Genomic DNA, 20,873 nt, shown 5'->3' with positions numbered 1-20,873 from the left:
ATCAACACCATCAAAAAGGAAATAACATCTTAATATGTTATGAAAATAGTTTTGGCTTTGGAGACCCCGGAAAGGGTCTCAGGGATTCCCAGGGGTCTGCAGATCACACTTGGAGAACCACTGACACTACTTCGCACTGCCTTAAGGACAAACCAAGCCCAGCCATTTCCAAAAGCAAACAAAGAAAGGGTAAAGGAGTAGATTCTTTCAAAACCAGGTAATTACTCCGCTCCACAGAATAGGCTAATGTGCAGAGACTCAACAGCAGTAGAGAAATCATAAACTACTCTTTCCTTTATAGGAAAAATAGATCTCAAGGAGTGTTCAGAGACTTGATGACTAGCAGGAAAGGGAAGAGCTTCAGCATCATACAAAGAGGCACCTTGGTACGTATTTTGATAAAAAGAGTACAGACTTCCCTGGCAAACCTCTTGGCCTCAGTAGCCTGAAATTCCTTTTGAGTTGCTCAAGACCACATTCAACATGTCAATAGGATACAACAAAACAGTATGAAATGCAAAACGATCGTGACTTGCTGTGCATCTCTCTCAGAGATCAGCATCAAGCATGTACAAAGAAGAAAAGTAGGCAAGACTCCATTTCTCGGTCAAGTGTTCCTTTCTGGTCCTTGCTCCAGTAATAGAGTAAAAAAAAAAAAAAAAAAGAAGCTGTAGTCGCCTCAACTTATACTTTTTTTAGAATTCCATCATTTCTCGCTAGTTACTTAGCAAGTTACAAGCCTATATCCACACAATTTTAAAAAATTAAGAGAACATGTAAGATGGGAAAAATCACTTGCCAATTTGAATTCACTTCACATGATTCAACCTAATTGTTAAACACGCAGTAAAGACATGCCAACCTGCCCCTTCCCACTGAAGCACAGTTTCCAAATACTTGGAAACGCAGCTGACCTCTTTGACCATTGGACACCACTGGAAAACATCACCACTGAGGGAGGCTTAGACATCTAAACCACATAAAAATTCCTTTGCTCTTGCTACAAGACCAGCTTTACTTGTTAGGTAATTTGTGGCTTGAACCACTCTGCCTAGAGGAGAGGAACAAAGAAGATATAGGCAGTTTTAGTCACTCCCTAAGACGAGGGATACATTTACAAACAGGTCTAGCAATATGAGACACTGGAGCTTTCCATTCTCTTGAGTAGGAGATAGAGAAAAATGCCCAGAGATCCTTCAGGGAAAGAGGGGGCGAAGGAATAAATGAGCAGGCCTCTTTACAAAGAAGGGGGAAAAAAGTGTTCTCTCTCTATTCACAAAGTTCTTATTCTACTTATTTTTGGTAATGCATGAAGGAAGAAATTTGAAATAAGCATGGCCACAAAGAGGACAGGGCTTGTAATACATAACAAAGAAAAGAGGATAGAAGAAGACTCCAAAAATAAGGCATGAGAAATGCATTAGAACATGATAGAATACAGTCTAAGAAAACACACAAAAGCAAAATAATTAACTACTATTTTACGGTAGAAATTTCATTCATTCTAATTAAAATACCTGGAAAGGTATGATGCCTGTTGTTTTTAAAGATAGGTTAACTAAAGATATTTAAAAGCTTTGTTGATAATCAAATGTAGACAATAATTGAGACAGTGTAGAATGTAAATCTTTCAATCCTTCCCCCATAGTACACTAAACTATCTGTTTCTAACCAAACTGGCCCCAGTCTCTTTGCGGGCATGAGTGATCCAGGGGAAAGTAGTGGTCTGGACTCCCTCCCTCTGCTGATCCCAGGGGTAGCAGTGGTCTGGACTCCCTATTCTGCTGTTCCTGGGGGTAGCGGTGGTCTGGACTCCCTCCCTGCTGACCTTGAGGAAGTGGTGGTCTGGAATCCCTCCCCTATTGATCCCAGGGGTAGCAGTGGTCTGGACAAATCTTGCTCTGCTGATCCTGGGAGTAGTGGTGGTCTGGACTCTCTCCCTGCTGATACTAAGGGTAGCAGTGGTCTGGACTGCTCTCACACTGATCACAGGGGTAGTGGTGGTCTGGACTCCTCTCATACTGATTGCAGGGGTAGTGGTGGTCTGGACTCCCTCTCTGTTGATCCTGGAGGTAGCAGAGGTCTGGATTCTCTCCCTTCTGATCTTAAGGTAGCAGTGGTCTGGACTCCCTCCCTACTGATCTTGGGGTAGTGGTGGTCTGGACTCCCTGCTCTGCTGATGCCAGGAGTGCTGAATTCTTCTCTGGCTCTCCTGTCAAGGCCACCTGACATAAGAGATGTCACTGGGCTGGGCGCAGTAGCTCAAGCCCATAATCCCAGCACTTTGGGGGGGCTGAGGCAAGGACTGCGGGTTCCCAGCGGTTTGAGACCAGCCTGGACAACTTGGTGAGATCTTGTCTCATAATACATCAAACAATTAGCCAGGCATGGTAGTGCACGCCTGTAGTTCCGATTACTTGGAAGGCTGAGGCAGAAGGAGCACCTGAGCCCAACAGGTCGATGCTGGGTGGCTGTGAGCATGCCACTGCACTCCAGTCTGGGTGACAGAGTGAGACTCTGACTCAAAAAGAGAGAGAGAGAGAGAGAGAGAGAGAGAGATGTCGCTGGCTCATGTGACCCTCAAACTCCTTACACTTCTTTCTCATAAATACATTCTACCTCATACTTTATGGGCTCCCAAATCAATGGCCCCACACACTTGACCAAGCCCAACCACTACTCAGCTCCTTCTCTGAGCTTCCTCATGTCAGAAAGACAGGAAGGCCACGGTTTCAGAAGCCTCACTCAACTCCTGTTCAGGTCTCACTCATTCATACCCAAGTTTTTCAGCTACACTGAAGCAAAGTTAGATAAATACAGAATGTCAGTAAATGGAAGAAGCTGGGAAACCATGTAGTAGGTTTATTTTCTTTGGAGAGATGAAGGAGGAAAACAAGCAAATGAATAAGACTTGGAACCATCCCTGCCTAAAAAGGGAGGGAAAAAGCATCTTCTAAGGGGAAAAAAAGTCCTTAGTAAAAAGAATCTTATAAAAAACTTTCAGTTACTAAAAGGATAAAGTACAGGAATACATAGAACTATAACAAGAAAACTATCTGAAACTTCTTACTACAAAATTTTGCACAACCGTCAAGCCTATCTAAAAAACAAAGGGAAATCAAAACTGATTAACAATACGTGAAAAGTATGCAAGCTTATTAGCAAACAAATAAAACTGTCCTCGTTTCTCTTTTTCCATAAACTAAATTTTCATTGAAAAAATAATGCATGCACATGGTAAAAATAATTTTTTTTCAAATAGAACAATACTAAGTCTCGCTTCCCACCAGTCTCTTCTGATCCTCTCCCTGGAGAAGCCTACTCTCACCCGGGGGCTGCATAGAACCCTCATGGGTATTCCCACAGGCCCTGTGGCTCTGCCCACGTAGCCCTCTTCCCCCACAGGCCGAAGCTCTGTGCCTGCTCCCACAGTCCAACTCCCGTCCCTTGGACCAGTGACTTGAACCCATCAGCCTGACTTTTGCTCCAAGACAGGGTTTCGGCTCCACAAACTGTTCCTTCTCCCAGGGGACCCACTGACTTGGCCTGGCCCTCACTCTGCATTCCCCCAGAGAGAAAGTTGAGCAGAAATCATAAGAAACAGAGTTTATGTCTTAAATTAGCCAAGTTCTTTTCAGCAAAAAGCTAATGTTGGTGAACATGTCGTTAAATGGACATTTTACACATTTTACCTTTTATTCATATTTTCCAAATGTTCTGAGTGTGTTTTAAACATGTATATGTACATACATAAGACACGCATATTCTTTCACAAAGAAAACATCTGGTTTTTTCAAAACAGAATAGCACCTTCACATATATCACTTCAAATTGCTTTTTAATCTCCAAGTTTAGGAACATCCACTTGCCGTGTATACATTTTGTGAGGTCAGATTTCAATTGTCTCTTGTAGACAACTAAAAACGCTAGCCACTTCAACTTCCTTCTAGGAAACAAATCTTGCATTATTTAACCCTATACAGTAATGCTTCAAATAAAGTTGAACTTACTATTTCTTAAATTCCAAGCCTCACAGGGCATTTCCAGAAAGTGAATATGATATGCCAGAATGTAGTAGCCACAGTCATAGTAATGTATTATGCTTCTCTCAAGCGAAGCTCTTTTATGCTACACTCATCTAAACGGGAAGTCTTAGGAACTCATGTACAACACTTTACATTTGTCACAGAACAGTAACTGAGCAAGCATGATTTCTAAAAATGTCAGTCCATCCTGAGAATACTAAAGATAGCAACAAAAATAAATTTGGTTTGACCCATTTGCAAGAGGACCGTGTATTATCAGCAATGAATATCTACCCTGTGCATGAGCACAGAGCCACGTAGGCATAACTCCTCTGATATGTCATCTAAAATAATTTAAATGAAGTTATTTTCAACATTATTTTCATAATCCCTCCCTAGCTTGAAACAGAGTGGACACAATGCAAGCCTGAGGGTGGGTGAGAGAGAAGCTGCACCAAGAGGAGCTGACATTGGCACCACCAGAGCGGTCTGCGTCCTCGCCCACAGAGCTGCCCCCAGGGACCCACAGTCGCACAGCTAACAAACAAGGTACCAGGGCACACCCCAGCACGGTCCTGAAGGTTTTAGCTTGTCACTAATGTTTGGAGATTCTGTTCCTAAGAAGACTAAACTGACCAGGCTCAGAGGCTCAGCCTGTCATCGCAGTACTTTGGGAGGCCGAGAAAAGTGGATTGCCTGAGCCTGTGGGTTCAAGACCAGCCCGGACAACTTGGCAAGACCTCATCTCTACAATAAATCAAAAATTAGCTGGGCATGGTAGCACGTGCCTGTAGTTTGGGCTACTTGGAAGGCTGAGACGGAAGGATCACCAGAGCCCAGCAGGTCGACACTGGGGTGGCCGTGAGCGTGCACCCCTACACTCCTGCCTGGGTGACAGAGTGAGACTCCATTCAAAAAAAAGGAAAGAAGACTAAACTATTAATAACAAGATAGAGTGGGCAGGATGGGACAGAACACCACAGTCGCCCTCTTTTCCACTGCACATTGTGGTATACTCATAGACATAAATTCTGCTAAGACAAAAAAGTATACAGAGTAGTTTTGTGATACTCATTGGCTTTATTTTCAAATATTCTGATAATTCTCTTCATCTTTACAGGCAGAGTCTACTGAGTCAGAGATACGAGATTGATGCCATGATGTTTCAAGTTGTTGTTAATTGTAGTCTTTTAAGAATCAGAATCCAGTGGATTCTGGGAAGCACAGAAGCTAATTAGAAAGAAGTGGAAATATCTGACATCCAAATGAATAACTAGGTAGACACCAATAACAGGTCATTTCTGGGATTAATATGGGCTCATAAAAGTATTCCTAGAAATGCAGTTAGGTGCAGTTCTCATGCCTACTTAGGAAATGTGTCTGACGTTAAGCCGAGCGTAGGCTGGTGGAGTGGTCTGTAACCTGTGCTCAGTAGCTTCTGCGGGAGACACTAGTCTGAGCAGAAAGCACTTCCAACCTTTCTAAACTCTGCTTCAGCCAGAGTATCTCTGCACTTCTGCTCTTTGTGTGTTTTGGTTTCGCTTGGCTGAAGATTTACCTGGGATCTGGTCTAACAGGTGGTGATCTCTCCATGAGGTCTATGTGCCTTTCATCTCTCCCATCTATGGCCATCTTCTTCTAGAATGCCAGTTATGAGGAAGACACAATCATAAAGTAACCTGAGGAATGGCACAAGATCTTCAAGAAAATGTGCTGAAGAAAGCATTTCCCTTGTTTTTAAGACTTTAACCATAAATCACCAAATCAGTCGAAAGTACATAGCTTATGCTTGCAGTAAAAAGGATGTATGTCCTTAAATCCTACATATCCTGACAATAAGCAAAATGGAGCTGGCCCCTGCTTAAGGGGGGAAAAAACTCATCTGTTTGGGGCCAACCGTGGAAGCTTCTGGCTGTGGTTCTGACCCTCCTTTACTGAGAGCTCTCCAAGGTTCTGACGTGCCTCTCAACCAACAACCACTTTCCCAGGTTTGTGTGTGTGCACATGTGCACGTGTGTTTGCCTTAGCCTCCTTCAAAAAGAGCACTTTTTATTGACTTGCAGGATAAAATAGATGAGTCCATTCCCTGACTTACAATCAATGAAATCTTCTGGATACTAGTGGTAACATGACCCTGACCTTCATGTCAATACAGAACATGACAGTTATATATCCTTGAGGAGGACATGGGCAATGTACTGAGCAAAATACACAAAAACCTTAGCAGCTGAAAAATCACTTTCCCATAGAATTTAGTGATAGTACTGACAAGACTAATAAAGAGAAAAAGAAAAGATTGTTGAGTCTGCACTTCTCAAAATTCCATTTGGTGCATAGGCAGCCTCATCCAGTTACAAGGTAAACAGAGCTTCCCACTGATGGAGGAATAGTAGGGTGTATTTAAGTACACACCAAGAGATGACCTGTGAATGCATCATACCAGAATTTCTCTATCGTCTTACTTTTATGCTAAGGTGTCAGAATCATTGGAGTTGGCATACTTTACTTGTTTAGTTTCTTCTATAGACAAACAGATTTTAAAGTTGAAATATGTACAAATATCCCAAAAGTATACCTATGACTCCATTTAGGAAAGTCAACGCCTGTAACATCCCTTCCTACCCGTCAGAGGTTGCTGATAGACTACCTTTTTGTTTCTCTTGAAAGATGGCGACCAGCATGCAGCCCATACCACGCTGAGCTCCCACCCACAATGGGTCTTTGGGGTCCCAGCTCATCTCCAAACTGTATTTCTTCGTCTAGAATTGGGGATGGACACACAGGAGAAAACAAGGTGGAAGAGAAGAAGGGAAGGAAGAAATCTCAAGCCACATCTCCTGACCAACCTTCCTTATTATCAAAAGAAAGTAAACAGATAAGGCAAACATTCCTTTCCACCTTGAAAACTCCTTCAAGTGGGGCAGGAATGAGGAAAGGAAAGAGTTCCTCACAGGAAAAGGACCTCTGACGGTCATTCCCACTGCAAGCACTCAGAGAACACCACCACGTCTGTTCCACCACATGCACAAGAGAAGGGGGCCAGGAGCGCTGATGCCATGGAGGATGCGCACCGTGGGCAGGTTTTGTCTTTGTCTACACAGTTCCAAGGTGATGTCTTTTTAATGTAAAATCAAACATATTTGGGGCCAAAATGTTTAAGTTGGATACTCCTGTTTCTCAAAAAACCTAAAAATTAGTATTACTTTAAGTTCAATTTAGGACAAAATGGCAGTATAGACTGGAATCTGATGAATGAACCCTAAAAGTCAAAAACTCTCCCGTGGCCCCAGGCTGGCTGTGGCTCTGAAGTAAGTGTCACCTGGACCTGAACCAGGATGCTACCTCTCAGTCAATGCTACTCAGACCAAGAACAAAAGACCACACTGCAAGGGCAGAACGGAAATTAGCAAATGTGATTTCTAACTTAATTCAAACTGTTTTTCCTGAGGATGTATTTAAATTTTCCAGGTTGCTCGAATATCATCCAGGGATGTGATTTTGAAGGAGACAGCTTGTTACTGTTTTTCCTGGCTGTACTACAAGAAACAACAGTGTGAGCTTATTTTAAGTTAATGTGTACTTCTGTGTTTCTTTACAAGAAATTAACTGCAATCATTTAGTTAAAGCAAACACGTTGTTAATGCTATACTTTTCATTAGAAAATGTCCTCAGAACTGGGCTTAGTGGCTCAGCCTGTAATCCCAGCACTTTGGGAGGCTGAGGCGAGTGGATTGCCTGAGCCCATGGGTTCGAGACCAGCCCAGGCAACTTGGTGAGACTTCATCTCTACAATAGATAAAAAATTAGCCAGGCATGGTAGTGCACACCTTTACTTCCAGCTACTTGGAAGGCAAAGGCAGAAGGATCACCAGACCCCAGCAGGTCAACGCTGGAGGGGCCATGAGTGTGCCACAGCACTCCAGCCTAGGCGATGGAGTGAGACTCCAACTCAAAAAAAAGAAAATGTCCTCAGGAGTCTCTCAAACTTAGAAAGTTACGAATCCCAATGAAAGATAATCCAAGCTTGGTGAACCTTTGCTGGCTGGCATTGAGTGTTTTATAGACATAGGTGAGTCAGAATATCACAGGATCTCTCTCCACTCTACCACATCAAGATAACTTTTCCTGTCTCAGTCAAGACCGGATCCCATGGTACATTCTCATTTACTCCAGACTATGTTAATCACAGGGAGACCCACAGGACTGGGCAGCACGGAACAAGATGGAAAGCACACAGCTGCAACCAGGTTATCATCAACAGCTAGAGAAACATCTGCAGACTCTGAATCCTGATTTCTGACCCCTATCCTAGATAACCTCCCCAGCTAGACAAAGCCCCTGGGCTACAATGATTTCTAAGACAAAACTGTTTCTCCTCATCTTGGCTGAGCTCCCTAGACTTAATTCCAGATCCCCAGTATTTGCCAGACCCTCCTCCTCTCAGTCAAAGTCCTGGTTACAGGCCTTCCCGGCCAGTGGCCTTATAGCCACCAATGTCCTAACACAATTTATGTACAAGTGGGCAGGTGAAACTCCACCTGAAAAAGAAACTACCCAGGCCCTTCCTGGTACAACAGCCACATGCAGCTCAAAGAGCAAGAAAGAAAAAGCAATGCAATGTAGACAAGCAACAGAAGGAAAAGATGCCCACAAAGTGCAACACATGGTAGTAAAAGCATTCAGTGTCTTGACCCTTCCTCCCCCAAAACCCCACCTTCCAGCCCCAGGTCCATACCACAGCTTTGGCCTAAACTTACATTTAACACACACTCATTGTTCAAGTCCAACCTCCACGCTGCCTCCTTCCAAATTTCCTGTGGAAATCACCCCTCCCTGTTCTCAGGCCTAGGTTGGAAGGAAGAAGACTCCAGCTGCAGCTCTGCGGGTCCGACTGCCTAACCACATCAACATTTCCAGTGCACCTAGCCTCAATGACTGACTAGTTATGAGCACATACCCGATCAAACCCAAGGAGACACATGAAGGCATCAGTTGGAACTGCTGAGAAATAAGAGAACATGAAGTCTGACCTGGAGTAACAATTCTATATTTGTAAGGGAAGGGACTTGAGCAGCTGCATGGATGTGGAGACTAAAAGCCAACAGTGGGAGGCAGAACAGAGAAGAAAAGAAATGGGAAGAAACCAGGTCCCAAAAATGGCATTATTTCAGCCACTGAACCAAGCCTTATCTGAAGCGCAACTCTGGACTTTTAAGTTCTGTAAGCCAATGAACTCTCTTTATCATTTAAGCCTGATTGAATCCAGTTTCTGTCAATTAAAAATAAAAAAGGAGAAGACAACAAAAGTATGCTGACACACCACAGCACCACACCACCATTACACCTCCTCCAGGACAGAGAACACAGGGAGAGGCGTGTGAACTCCCACTGGGACACATACCTTCTCAAGAACATCTTAATCAAAAGTATAGATTTGGTTTGGATACTTGTGTTTTCTGCCAGAGACAAAAGTTGAGTAGCTTCTTATACTTACCTACAGGAAAAGCTACACCGAGGATTAGTCTGCTGTCACTGACCCAGCAATTATTATCATCATTTCTCTCATAAAAAGATAAGTAATAGCCGGGTTCGGTGGTTCAGCCTGTAATCCCTCACTTTGGGAGGCTGAGGTGAGTGGATTTCCTGAGCCCGCAGGTTCAAGACTTGCCTGGGCAACTTGGCGAGACCTCATCTCTACAATAAATAAAAAAATTAGCTGAGCATGGTAGCGCACACCTGTAGTTCCAGCTACTTGGAAGGCTGAGGCGGAAGGATTGCCGGAGCCCAGCAGGTCGAGGCTGCAGTGGCCAGGAGCGGCCACTGCACTCCAGTCTGGGCGACAGAGTGAGACTCCAACTCAAAAAAAAAAAAAAAAAGGATAGGTAATAAGGAAAAAAAAGGGGAGAGTATACTTTAATATACTACAACTCAGTCAACAAATTTAAATAAAAATGGATCTGAAACAGGTATCTAAGATGTTCCACATCCCAGGGATTTTCAAACACCAATAAGGTATTTGATAAGGTAAAGTGAGTTTTTGAATAAGTCAACAGTCCCACTGAAGGAAGTCAGGGAGAAAAATGATTAACTATCTCAGCCTGGAGCAGGGGTCCCCAGTACTGGTCCATGGCCCATTAGGAGGTGCGCAGCAGGCCAGTGAGCAAAAGCTTCGTCTGTATCAACAGCACTCCCCATCATGACCATCTGAGATCCTCATTTTGTCAGATCGGCGGGAGCATTAAATTCTCACAGAAGCGGGAACCCTATTGTGAACTGCACATGCAAGGGATCTAGGTGGCATGCTCCTTCTGAAAATCTAATGCCTGATGGGTCTCAGGGAAAGTAACCATGAAGACACTCTGATGAAGGGCTTCATAAATCTTAGCACAGCCCTAATATCCCAAGCCACTGACTTCTATTGCCATCAACTCATTATCATCAAACAGAACAGGGTTCTTTTGAACCAATACACAACACTTTGCTTTAACCCCTGAATAGAAGGCTGTCAATATGCAGTCTTCACTGACCAGGGAAGCCTGGTCTTATCCTGCAAAGAACGTGAACCTTTCTACCTACAGCCAGCCCTCCCAGACCGGCTCTCGTGGAATAGCCATGGAAGCACCTTAAAAAGACAGGGTCAGCAACAAATGTGGAAAAGCGTATGATGAAAATGACACTCTGAATTATTAAACTAACAGAACAACAATAACAACAAGACAGGGTCAGGCCCAATCCCCGATAAACTGATAAACTGATTCAGTAAGCCAAAGGTGAGACCCACTCCTCAGCCCTAGCAAATCCGTTCTGTGATTTGGAGTCATGCCAGGCATTCAGATAGCAAGGCACAAACACAAAACACTTAAACATTTTTCTGATGAATTTTCTCATTGTGCTTAAAGGCCCAGGTAATTTCACACAAACTCGCCAGACTTCCACACACGATCCACTGACGACTAAAAACTGCCCCACCAGAGCTTCTACTGGCTGTCCCACGCATGTCCCAGGAAGGTGCAGGTATGTCTCCAGACCTCTGGTCTGCTCTAACTCTCATGAACACCTGGAACCTAGAGCTGCCCACAGCCGGCAGGGAAAGCTTCAGCGATAGAGAACCAGCATCACTCGTGCTAATTTCTGTTCATCCCACAGCAGTGAATTTCACTAAGCTTGACCCTCTCACCTGCCTAGATCTCTAGTCTCATGCAGGCTCCTCCTGAGATCCCATCACCCCAGACTTAGTGCTACCCAGGCTCCAGAGAAAAAAGTACCAGTAGCTTGCTAAATGATGTAGTCATTCTTAAATCAGACTTTACTATTTGCATTTAATTTTAAATCATCATCTTTTCTCTCAAATGTTTTGTGATGGCTCCATTAAGATCAAGGAATTATGAAGCGCTTGCAAATTGGCAGTCTCAGCCTTCAGACATGCTTTCTTTGACCCACACAAATTTCTTATTTGAAAATCTTTGGACAAAGCAGACACTTCAGCAGGTCAGAATCTCCACCAATTCCAACTGTTGTATATCTACCTTTTTTCACTCACTTGTGTTACTTAGCTGGCTCCTTCAGACATCTGAGCCAGTAGTCCCTGAGTCAAGGATCTGGGGGATTTCCTAAAGACACTGTTTAGTTCCACACAAGGTTCCTTCACTGACGTAGATGCACGCCATGTAAGCAAAATGCAGCAGAAAAAACAGCTACAGGGGCTCAGTAAAATGAAAGATAAACTGAAGCCTCTCCTATTCAGTGCACCTCTGATGTTCATAAGGAATGACTGACTCTCTGGGCACGTTCCTTCTGTGAGGCGTTAAACTGTCAGAGAACAAGGACAGTATCTTATGCATCTTCATGCAAGTATTATGTTAGACATCATGCACTATTCAACATGGGCACTCAGATTGCTTTTCAAGTAAGTGATCACCACTATTCAATTCATTATAAACTAAATTAGGTATACTAAAAGGATCCAAAAACTTTTCCAGGGTCAGTAAGGATCGTGGCTGCTGGGAGCTAAGTTAATCTGTGGTTGTTGGCAGAAATAGCCAAAAGAAAATTGGAGAACAATTCTGAAAATACAATATTGCAGTATGGCTAATTACAGTCATCAATAATTAAAAGTTTGAACAGCCTGAAAAATAGTATCTTAAAAGCAATCTAAGAAATAATTTATTTCCAAAGGTTAGAACACTTAAAATAAGAATGTTAAAAAAAGCCGGGCTCGGTGGCTCAGCCTGTAATCCCGCACCTTTGGGAGGCTGAGGTGAGTGGATTGCCTGAGCCTGCGGGTTCGAGACCCGCCTAGGCAGCGAGACCTCATCTCTACAATAAATCAAAAAATCAGCCGGGCGTGGTAGTGTATGCCTGTAATTCCAGCTACTTGGAAGGCTGAGGCGGAAGGATCGCCGGAGCCCAGCAGGTCGAGGCTGCGGTGGCCGGGAGCGGCCACTGCACTCCAGTCTGGGCAACAGAGTGAGACTCCAACTCAAAAAAAAAAGAATGTTAAAAAAAAAAAAGACAGTTATAGAAACAAAATGAAATTATGATGGCTCAAAAGACAAGGTCTAAGGGGTTCAAAACAACATATTAAATCAGTTCTCAGTTCGTAAAACCTGCATGAGATGTTGATCTTCCTGTTTTTCATAAACCTTATAATTGTGCTTCCAGAAAGCTACCAAGCATCTGCCTCTATGTAGCTAATTCTTTTAATCTTGGAGCTCTCACAAGGAAACAGAGAGCATACTCTGCCAGGATCACTATCTCTCCAGCCAAAATCATTATGTCTTGGAGCCAATTTCCTCTTGGTAAATCCTGATCAAATTCCTTCCATTTGTAGCTTCCTTGGTATCGGTAATGGCTGCACATGTCACAAGTTGATTTATATGTGAATGTATTTAACAATACACATGATAAATGTGACAGTAACATGTACATCTGGACCCATGAGTAAACATAAGTGCACGCATGCAGCTGCACATAGAGACACACCCACACTGTTCCTGCAAGTCTCTTTCTGGGACTCTCCATGACTACCCCTCAAGCTTTCTCCAGCCAGTGAAAAGGCTCTGGGAACTAACATTACTGTGGGATCTTGCACTAACCAACTCTGCTCTGCAGCTACAGTATAATGATAACAAGGGTCAGTAACAATAATGTTGATGATATAGACAGTCTCCTAAATGCACCTGAGTCACCAAAGAAAGATCAAATTATGTTCTATTTTAGTGTAAAGAATATTTTATCAAAATTCAATTACTTTGAAAGAATCAGTGATCCATATACTACTCATACAGAAAATCTTTCATTCTGAATGCTTGATTCATCAGTATACCTTATCTCCCAGTTATCCTCAAAAGAAGAAACTCTATAATTTTTGTATACAATGCTTATCTATAATATGAGCAGATTAAATATATTATAAGCAGAGATTGCAGATTAACCACACCATTGTGTTTTCAACAATGATATATAGCTCTTCAAACCTTCAAGTGCTAAACTGTTTAACTCTCTAGTTGTTGGGGGTTTTTTTTGTTTAAAATAACCATGTTTAACACAACTCACCTTTCCAGATGAATCAAGGTCACCACTACGAGAACACAGCATACTGCCACCTTCTACCATGGCGACAAAATTTGGGGGCTTAAGTGAACAGGGTGATTTGTCCTTAAATAAACAGATCCAGGGTCTTTCAAATCCTTCTGTTGCTTTTGACAGTTCTTGCCTAACACATGTATATATATTTGTCTCATTTTGTTGTAACCAGTGTCATTCACTGCAAATTCTAATCTTCCTTCATGCATTACACAATTACCTAAGTAAAAGCTAAAGATGCCTCCCTAACTCCTGGATAAAAATAAAGCACATGATCTTTATGACAACTATTTCACATAATTTTCTGAGGAAAAGATAGGGTTATTTTGGGTTTGGACTATGTACCAGCTGATTTAAGGCGCAAAAACATTGGAACATATACCCACCTATCAATTTATAAGCAATGCAGAGAAACAAAACAAGTTAAACTATGTCATGTAGATACAATCAGCAAAATCCTGTCTTTGGTAATTTTACAGGACAAAAGGTCCTGATTCTTCAAGGATAAATTGCAAAAGGGAAGAAGAAGATGGAAAAAAACCAATGAGTTAAAAAGAGATGTAAAAGACATAATCACAGTACATAGGTCTTAATTTAAACAATCAGGAATTTGAATAATGAGTGGTTTTTTGACGATGCTAGGGAATTGTTAATTTTTTTAGACAAGATAATGGTATTTCAGTTATGCTTTTAAAAAGGTTCCTGGCCAGGTACAGTGGCTCAAGCCTGTAATCCCAGCACTTTCAGAGGCCGAAGTAAGGGGATTGCTTAAGCCCATGGGTTCGGGAAAACCTGGGCAACTTGGCAAGACTTCATCTCTACAATAAGTCAAAAAATTAGCCAGGCGTGGTAGCGCACGCCTATAGTTCCAGCTACTTGGAAAGCTAAGGCGGAAGGATCACCGGAGCCCAGCAGGTCTACACTGGGGTGGCCGTGAGTGTGCCACTGCACTCCAGCCTGGGTGACAGAGTAAGACTCTGACTCAAAAAAGAAAAAAAAAAGATTCCTTATCTTTTTTTAGTAATACACTGAAATACTTATAGACAAAATGGCATGATATATGGGATTTGCTTCAAAATAATATGGTAGGCAGTAAGTGGCTAGGAGTGTAGATGAAACAAGATTATGACTCAATTACTAAAACCTGGTGATGGATCTATGGTGACTCGTTACACAATACTTTCTACTTTTGTATATGCTTAAAATCTTCGTGTCAAGATAATGGTAATGAGGAAATTCCATAGCTGTAATTAATTTTGTTTTGCTTTGATTTCTAAAAATTATTTGATTTCTAAACATTATATCTAAGAATTGTGATCTGATTTCTAAATATGGCTAGTAACAAATTTATAGGCGTGACATGAAGCTGAAAGTTAACAACGTGATGTCATTAAAGTAATGACACGATGTCATTAATTCTTGAGTCTGGTTAAAGAATTTCTCAATTTCAAAACCTTCATTAATACTTTATTCTAAATATCTCAAACATCTTATATTGCATTATTTTCTTAGAAAACAAAAACTTTCACGGGGCATGTTACAAAACAGCACAAAATGTTAGTTCTCAAATTTAACAGTTATAAATTTAAAAAGTCCAAAAAAAGATTAATAGGAAATGGCCCCTGGGCTCTCTTCAGGAAGTGAAAGTCATTAAGTTAACAATTTAGGAGTCTGAAAATTACTATTACAGGTATTCTGATTCAGCAAAATATTATTAAGGTTGCCTATGATGTATGATATTTTTAATAAAGAGATATATATAGATTTATTCAGAAATCTATAGCTCCTTTCAAGGCTGGGCACAGTGGCTCATGCCTGTAATCCTAGCACTTTGGGAGGAGGACTGCCTGAGGCCAGGAATGCAAGACCAGTCTGGGCAACATGATGAGATCTTGTCTCTACCCAAAAAAGAAAAAAAAACTCAAAAAATAATGCTGCTATAGCTAATTTCAAAATTATTTCTACTCAATTCTATTCATATAAACATACAAATTCAAATTTCTGAAATGTTTATTTCATCTTTTCCTGACTCTAAAATGCTTTTAAGTTAATTTGATTTTAAGAGTAGAACATAGATAGGGGTTGAAAGTAAAATAAATGGTTAACATACTGTTTATGTAATAAACTAGTTTTAAATTAAAATCTAAACTTACTAGGGCAAATTTTGCTTTTTAAAAATAACTCCTGGCCTGAGCCTGCGGGTTCAAGACCCGCCTGGGCAACTTGGCGAGACCTCATCTCTACAATAAATCAAAAATTAGCCGGGCGTGGTAGCGCACACCTGTAGTTCCAGCTACTTGGAAGGCTGAGGCAGAAGGATCGCTGGAGCCTAGCAAGTCGAGGCTGCGGTGGCCGGGAGCGTGCCACTGCGCTCCAGTTTGGGTGATAGAGTGAGACTCCAACTCAAAAAAATAGATAAATAGATAATTCTCATAGGGGCTGACTTTAGCTGAAGTTCATGTTAACCTTGCAAACATCTCCAAATTAACAAAATATGTCTTCTTAAAATATACCTTTAAGCATACAAATTAAACACAATTGTTATATCAATTAATGTTCTTGAAAATTTTTTAAACTCCTAAAGAACCCCTTGAATTTTAAAAAGTGACTGATGATCTCTGATGGACAGTTTTAGATATTATAAGTAATCAGCTCTCCTTCTTTTAAAAACTCTATAATAATCCAGACTTTACTTTTCAATCTGGCTTCTTCATAAATGTTCTTGAAAGATATTCAAGAAACTGCATTAAATGTGCTGAATGTTTTGTTTATAACAACACTGTACTTCTATTGTCATATTCCTAAAACTTAAAAACATTTTCAAAATGTGTACACGGTCTACTGAGTCACTGTCAATTCAAGGCTAGAATCCATTCTGTGGTTAAAGAATTACATCAGACCAGTGTCAGGGTGAGCTGGCACTTTACTTTGCAGGTTTAAATATCTTGGCTCTCCAAAGCTTGTGTGGGGGCTGCAGTTTGGCATAAAATTCTCAGCCGGATGCAGATCTTTCTCTGAAAAATGTTTTTTAATGGCTATGGTTCTCCTGCTTTTTAAAATGTTGGAGAAAGTGTATGTTAGAACCAAGTTCAAAATTTATAAGACTCCTTCTTTGTAATGTGCCCATCCCTGTAGATAACCCAAGTACAGCACAATCATTTCAGACCTAAAGTCATTCAATAAGTACAAAACTTGCTCCTATACGAATTTCAATTTAAGCCCTAAAATCAAAATAAGCTGCTTCCATCACAAAGGAAAGCTAGAGGACTTCTCTGAAAACGCAGCCCTTTGCTAAATTCTCCCTGCTTATGATTATAAGTTGCCCTTGGACATTTTGGCCTCTATACCTCTGGTTTTCCTTGTTTAAGTGCGAATATGAACAGTTTTATCAATAAATAAGTGCACAGATGCTAAGCACCGTAGCCAGCATAATCTACCAAGTAGTCAGGAGCGTTAAGTCTAGAATTCAGACCTGTCCACCCATGGTTCTTTCACGACCTACAGTTGGCCACTCTGGTTACAACACTAGAACTGATTTTTCAAACCATGGATGCCCGAGCTCTGCCTCAGACTAAAGAGCCACAATCACATCTTTGGGAGGCAGGGCGCAGCCATCAAACCACCCCACAGGCCCCCACGACATAATCACAGCACCATACGAGAATACAAGAACACAAGCACAGAAAGTAGATGGCAGACTTGGTCAATATTAAATTGTCCACTTGCAAGGCCAAGCTTTAATGTCACTTTTTTTCACCCTATAGTCATGCACTTTCCCACTCCCAAATCAGTGAGCAAAGAAAAAATCAGTTGATTTTAAGAATTGCCTACATAAAGTCTCTCAGGAACATCAGTCCTAACACCCACCAAAATACATAAAACAATTTTAGCTAAAACACCCTCTAGATGATTTGTAATTTTATAACCTCTCTAGCTGCCATCTCCTTTTATTATATTTTGCTGCTCTTCATTTCTTTCTGTATCTTCCAACTACAATTATTCCTTTTCCTCCCTAAAGAACTAGTAAAAGTTTGCCGATGACAAACTCTCTGCTTTTGTTTATGTGGAAATGTATTTATTTCACTTAAATTCTTGAAGGATATTTCTGCTGGACACAGAGTTTTAGATGGTACCACTTGTTTCCTTCTATCACACTGAAGATACCATTAAACTGTCTTCTGTCTTCCACTGCTGCTGTTAAGAAGTCAGCTAATGGTCTAATGGTTGCTTTTTTGTTTTCTCTGACTGTTTCAGAATTTTCTCCATTTGTCTGGTTTTCTGTAATTTTGCTATCATGTGTCTAGAAGTGGATTTTTTTGTTGGTAGCCTGATAAGAATTTTCCAGATTTCCTGAATCTGAGGAATTACACTGATTCATTTTTGTATGCTGAATATATTGAGTTCTATAAAAGAAAAAAAACACTTTTTTATTGTAAAATATAACCAATATATAAACTAAGCCACAAAACAGAAATCAATACCTAAATTAATAATCACAAAAACAACACATGTGAAAAAAAGATGGAGCACATATTCAACGCTGAATGTATCTGTACATTCCATCCCCCAGAGCAACAATCCTCCTATAAACAAGGGCCCACATGAGGAAAATCAAGACAAACACATCTCAGTTCTAAGGCTTTTGCCTGTAACATCAGGCCTTCTCCTCTTCGAACTTGGGGTTGTGATGCTGGCCTATCAGCACTGGGAGATGCCATGAAGAGATCGCTGTGAACGGTGTCCACATGAGCAGAAGAGCAAAGCCGTGGTGACATAGCTTAAACCCTAAGACTAGTCATGTCCTGAACTAGTTCTGACCCTGGTCTTCCCTGTTATGTGAGCCAATAAATTCTTCTTTTACTTATGACAGTTTGGCTGCATTTTCCATCACTTGCATCCACAAGATTCTAACTGCTAGAACCTTCATCATGCAATCCTCCTTCCTGAAGAAACTTTTCCTTCATCTGAATGTTGTCATTACCATCCTTTTCTACTTTATATCACAGTTACATCCTGCCTCATATCATAATGGTCTGTAGCCATATTATCTCTATTACTGAACTGTGGGCATAGAGCACAGTGCCTACAATATGAGGTCTTCAATAAGCAGGTATTGAAGAACTGTGACCGCATCAAGGAACCATTCATCTCTGTATCCTTAGCACCTCGTGCAAGGCCTTAGTACAGACTCAATACATGCTTATAAAAAGAATTAACTAACAAATAAGATGAGAATAATATCACAAAAAAGCAGAGAGCAGTACATATACAAATCAGAAGTGAAATAATCCTTCCCAGTGGCCAGAATGATCCATGTGGTCGTAGGTAGAAGCTGAAGACCTCAGTAGGAAATCATGTTTCCCTTAATACAGATACAGATGATTAAATAAACAAATATTTATAGCTATACATATTCCCTTGCAGTTAACTGAAAGAACCTAAAAGCAATGGCATCACAACAGTAATAAGCACACCTAGCACTCAGATCTTGGTTTCAATACATTCCTCTAAGAAAAGCAGCCAGGGCTCCTTGCAAAATGGCTGATTCTAGTGCTGGAGCAGGAAATTTACAAAGTGAGCCCAATCTCATAGTGTTAAAAAGTAAGAAAATGTTCCCCAAAACAAACAAGAACAACTACTAATAATGAGGCCATGTCAAAAGGACACAGGAGTCAACTGAGAACTTCCAATGGCCAACACTGGAACAATTCAAGTAATAAAATAAATAATATAGCATTGAGTTGTAATCCGAAGTATAAAATAAATACTAATAAGGCCATAACGACATAAGCAAACGACTGAATAAATAAACAAATTGAGGGGAACAGACAAATCTCCTGTGCAAGAGAACTGCAAATAATTTACGAAAACACTCTGTCCTCAAAGAGGTAGAACATAGCTCTCTGCTTCTGTGGGTTGCACACAGTCAGTCCCTTCCAAAGACTACAGTATAAAAAAGAAGATGAAGAAGTGACTTAACAGTGAGCAAACACTCCCTCAGCAAATACTCAAGCCAAGTGATAAGGTCAATGATACAGTGAAAAGTCAGGTTAATAGTATGTACTTCTGATATGCTGCAATGAACATGGCTTTGTAATTCTAAGGTCTTCCTACCAAAAGCACATAACCACAGCCAAACCAAGAGAAAAACAGCAAACACATCCTACTTGAGGGACAATCTACAAAGACCTGACCAGTTACTTCTCAAAATCATCAGGGTCATCAAAAACAAGGAAAATATGAGAAACTGTCACAGCCAAGAGGAGCCCAAACAGACACATGGACTAAATGTAATATGTCCTAGATGGGACCCTGGAACAGAAAAAAGATATTTAAAAAAAAAAAAAAACTTAAAAAATATGAAAAACGTACGGACTTCAGTTAATAATAATTTACCAATATTGGGTCATCAATTGTCAAAAATGTGCCATAGTTATGTAAGATGTTAACAACAGAGGAAACTGACTATGAAGTACATGGGAACTCTCTGTACTGTCTTCACAATAATTCTACAAGTCTAAAATTAAAAACTCCAAAATTAAAAACTGATTAAAAAGTAGACAGTCCTTCCCTAATAAGACCCTGCATACCAAAAGCACACAAAGCAAGCTAGTTGTAAGATGAGCCTTTCAGACAAGTGAAGAATACAAAATAATTTAGAGATCCTGAGGAAATATAATCAACAAACAACTGCACATTTTTCTTTAAAATCATATAGAAAAATCTGACTCCTCTAAAAAGTTATTGCATACACAGGAGGTTTACAACTATTTCCGGAGGTGTACTTAACAGCAGGTGCCTAGAAAGTAAAGGCATCCAAGCCCAGGCTTCTTCACCATCATTCAACGCATCCACATAACCAAAACCATGTGTATCCCCTAAAGCTATTGAAATAAAATAAAACACAGAAAGGCAAGAAAAAAAATGTTTAAGTAAAGGCATCAGAAATTTCTGGAATCCTTAATCCCATAAGGAAAAAAAATTACCTTCAAATCATGAATTTCTCATAAAAACTTTAATGTCCTGGCAAATCATAATACGAAGTTTAAAAAAAAAAAAAAAAAGGAGGCAGCATATACAAGCCATGACTATTCCTCAGCACTATATTCCAAAACCCCTTACGACTGTGCTTACAACACCCTCTCTGAGTATATTTTATTTTTATTTATTTTTATTTTTTTGAGTTGGAGTCTCACTCTGTCGCCCAGACTGGAGTGCAGTGGCCGCTCCCGGCCCCCGCACCCTCGACCTACTGGGCTCCGG

General features: G+C 40.9%; 1 protein-coding gene across 1 annotated transcript in view; it reads right to left on the bottom strand.

The window, feature by feature from the left end:
* BABAM2 (BRISC and BRCA1 A complex member 2) overlaps positions 1-20,873 on the bottom strand; it is a 341,663-nt gene that overhangs the window by 199,463 nt on the left and 121,327 nt on the right. The window lies entirely within an intron of this gene.

This window comes from Carlito syrichta, unplaced genomic scaffold (genome assembly GCF_000164805.1).
Source record: "Carlito syrichta isolate Samal-C Ts95f unplaced genomic scaffold, Tarsius_syrichta-2.0.1 Scaffold315403, whole genome shotgun sequence".
NCBI classification, from domain to species: Eukaryota; Metazoa; Chordata; class Mammalia; order Primates; family Tarsiidae; genus Carlito; species Carlito syrichta.
The sequence above is the reverse complement of the archived record's forward strand: the minus strand, read 5'-3'. Positions and strand labels throughout refer to the sequence as shown.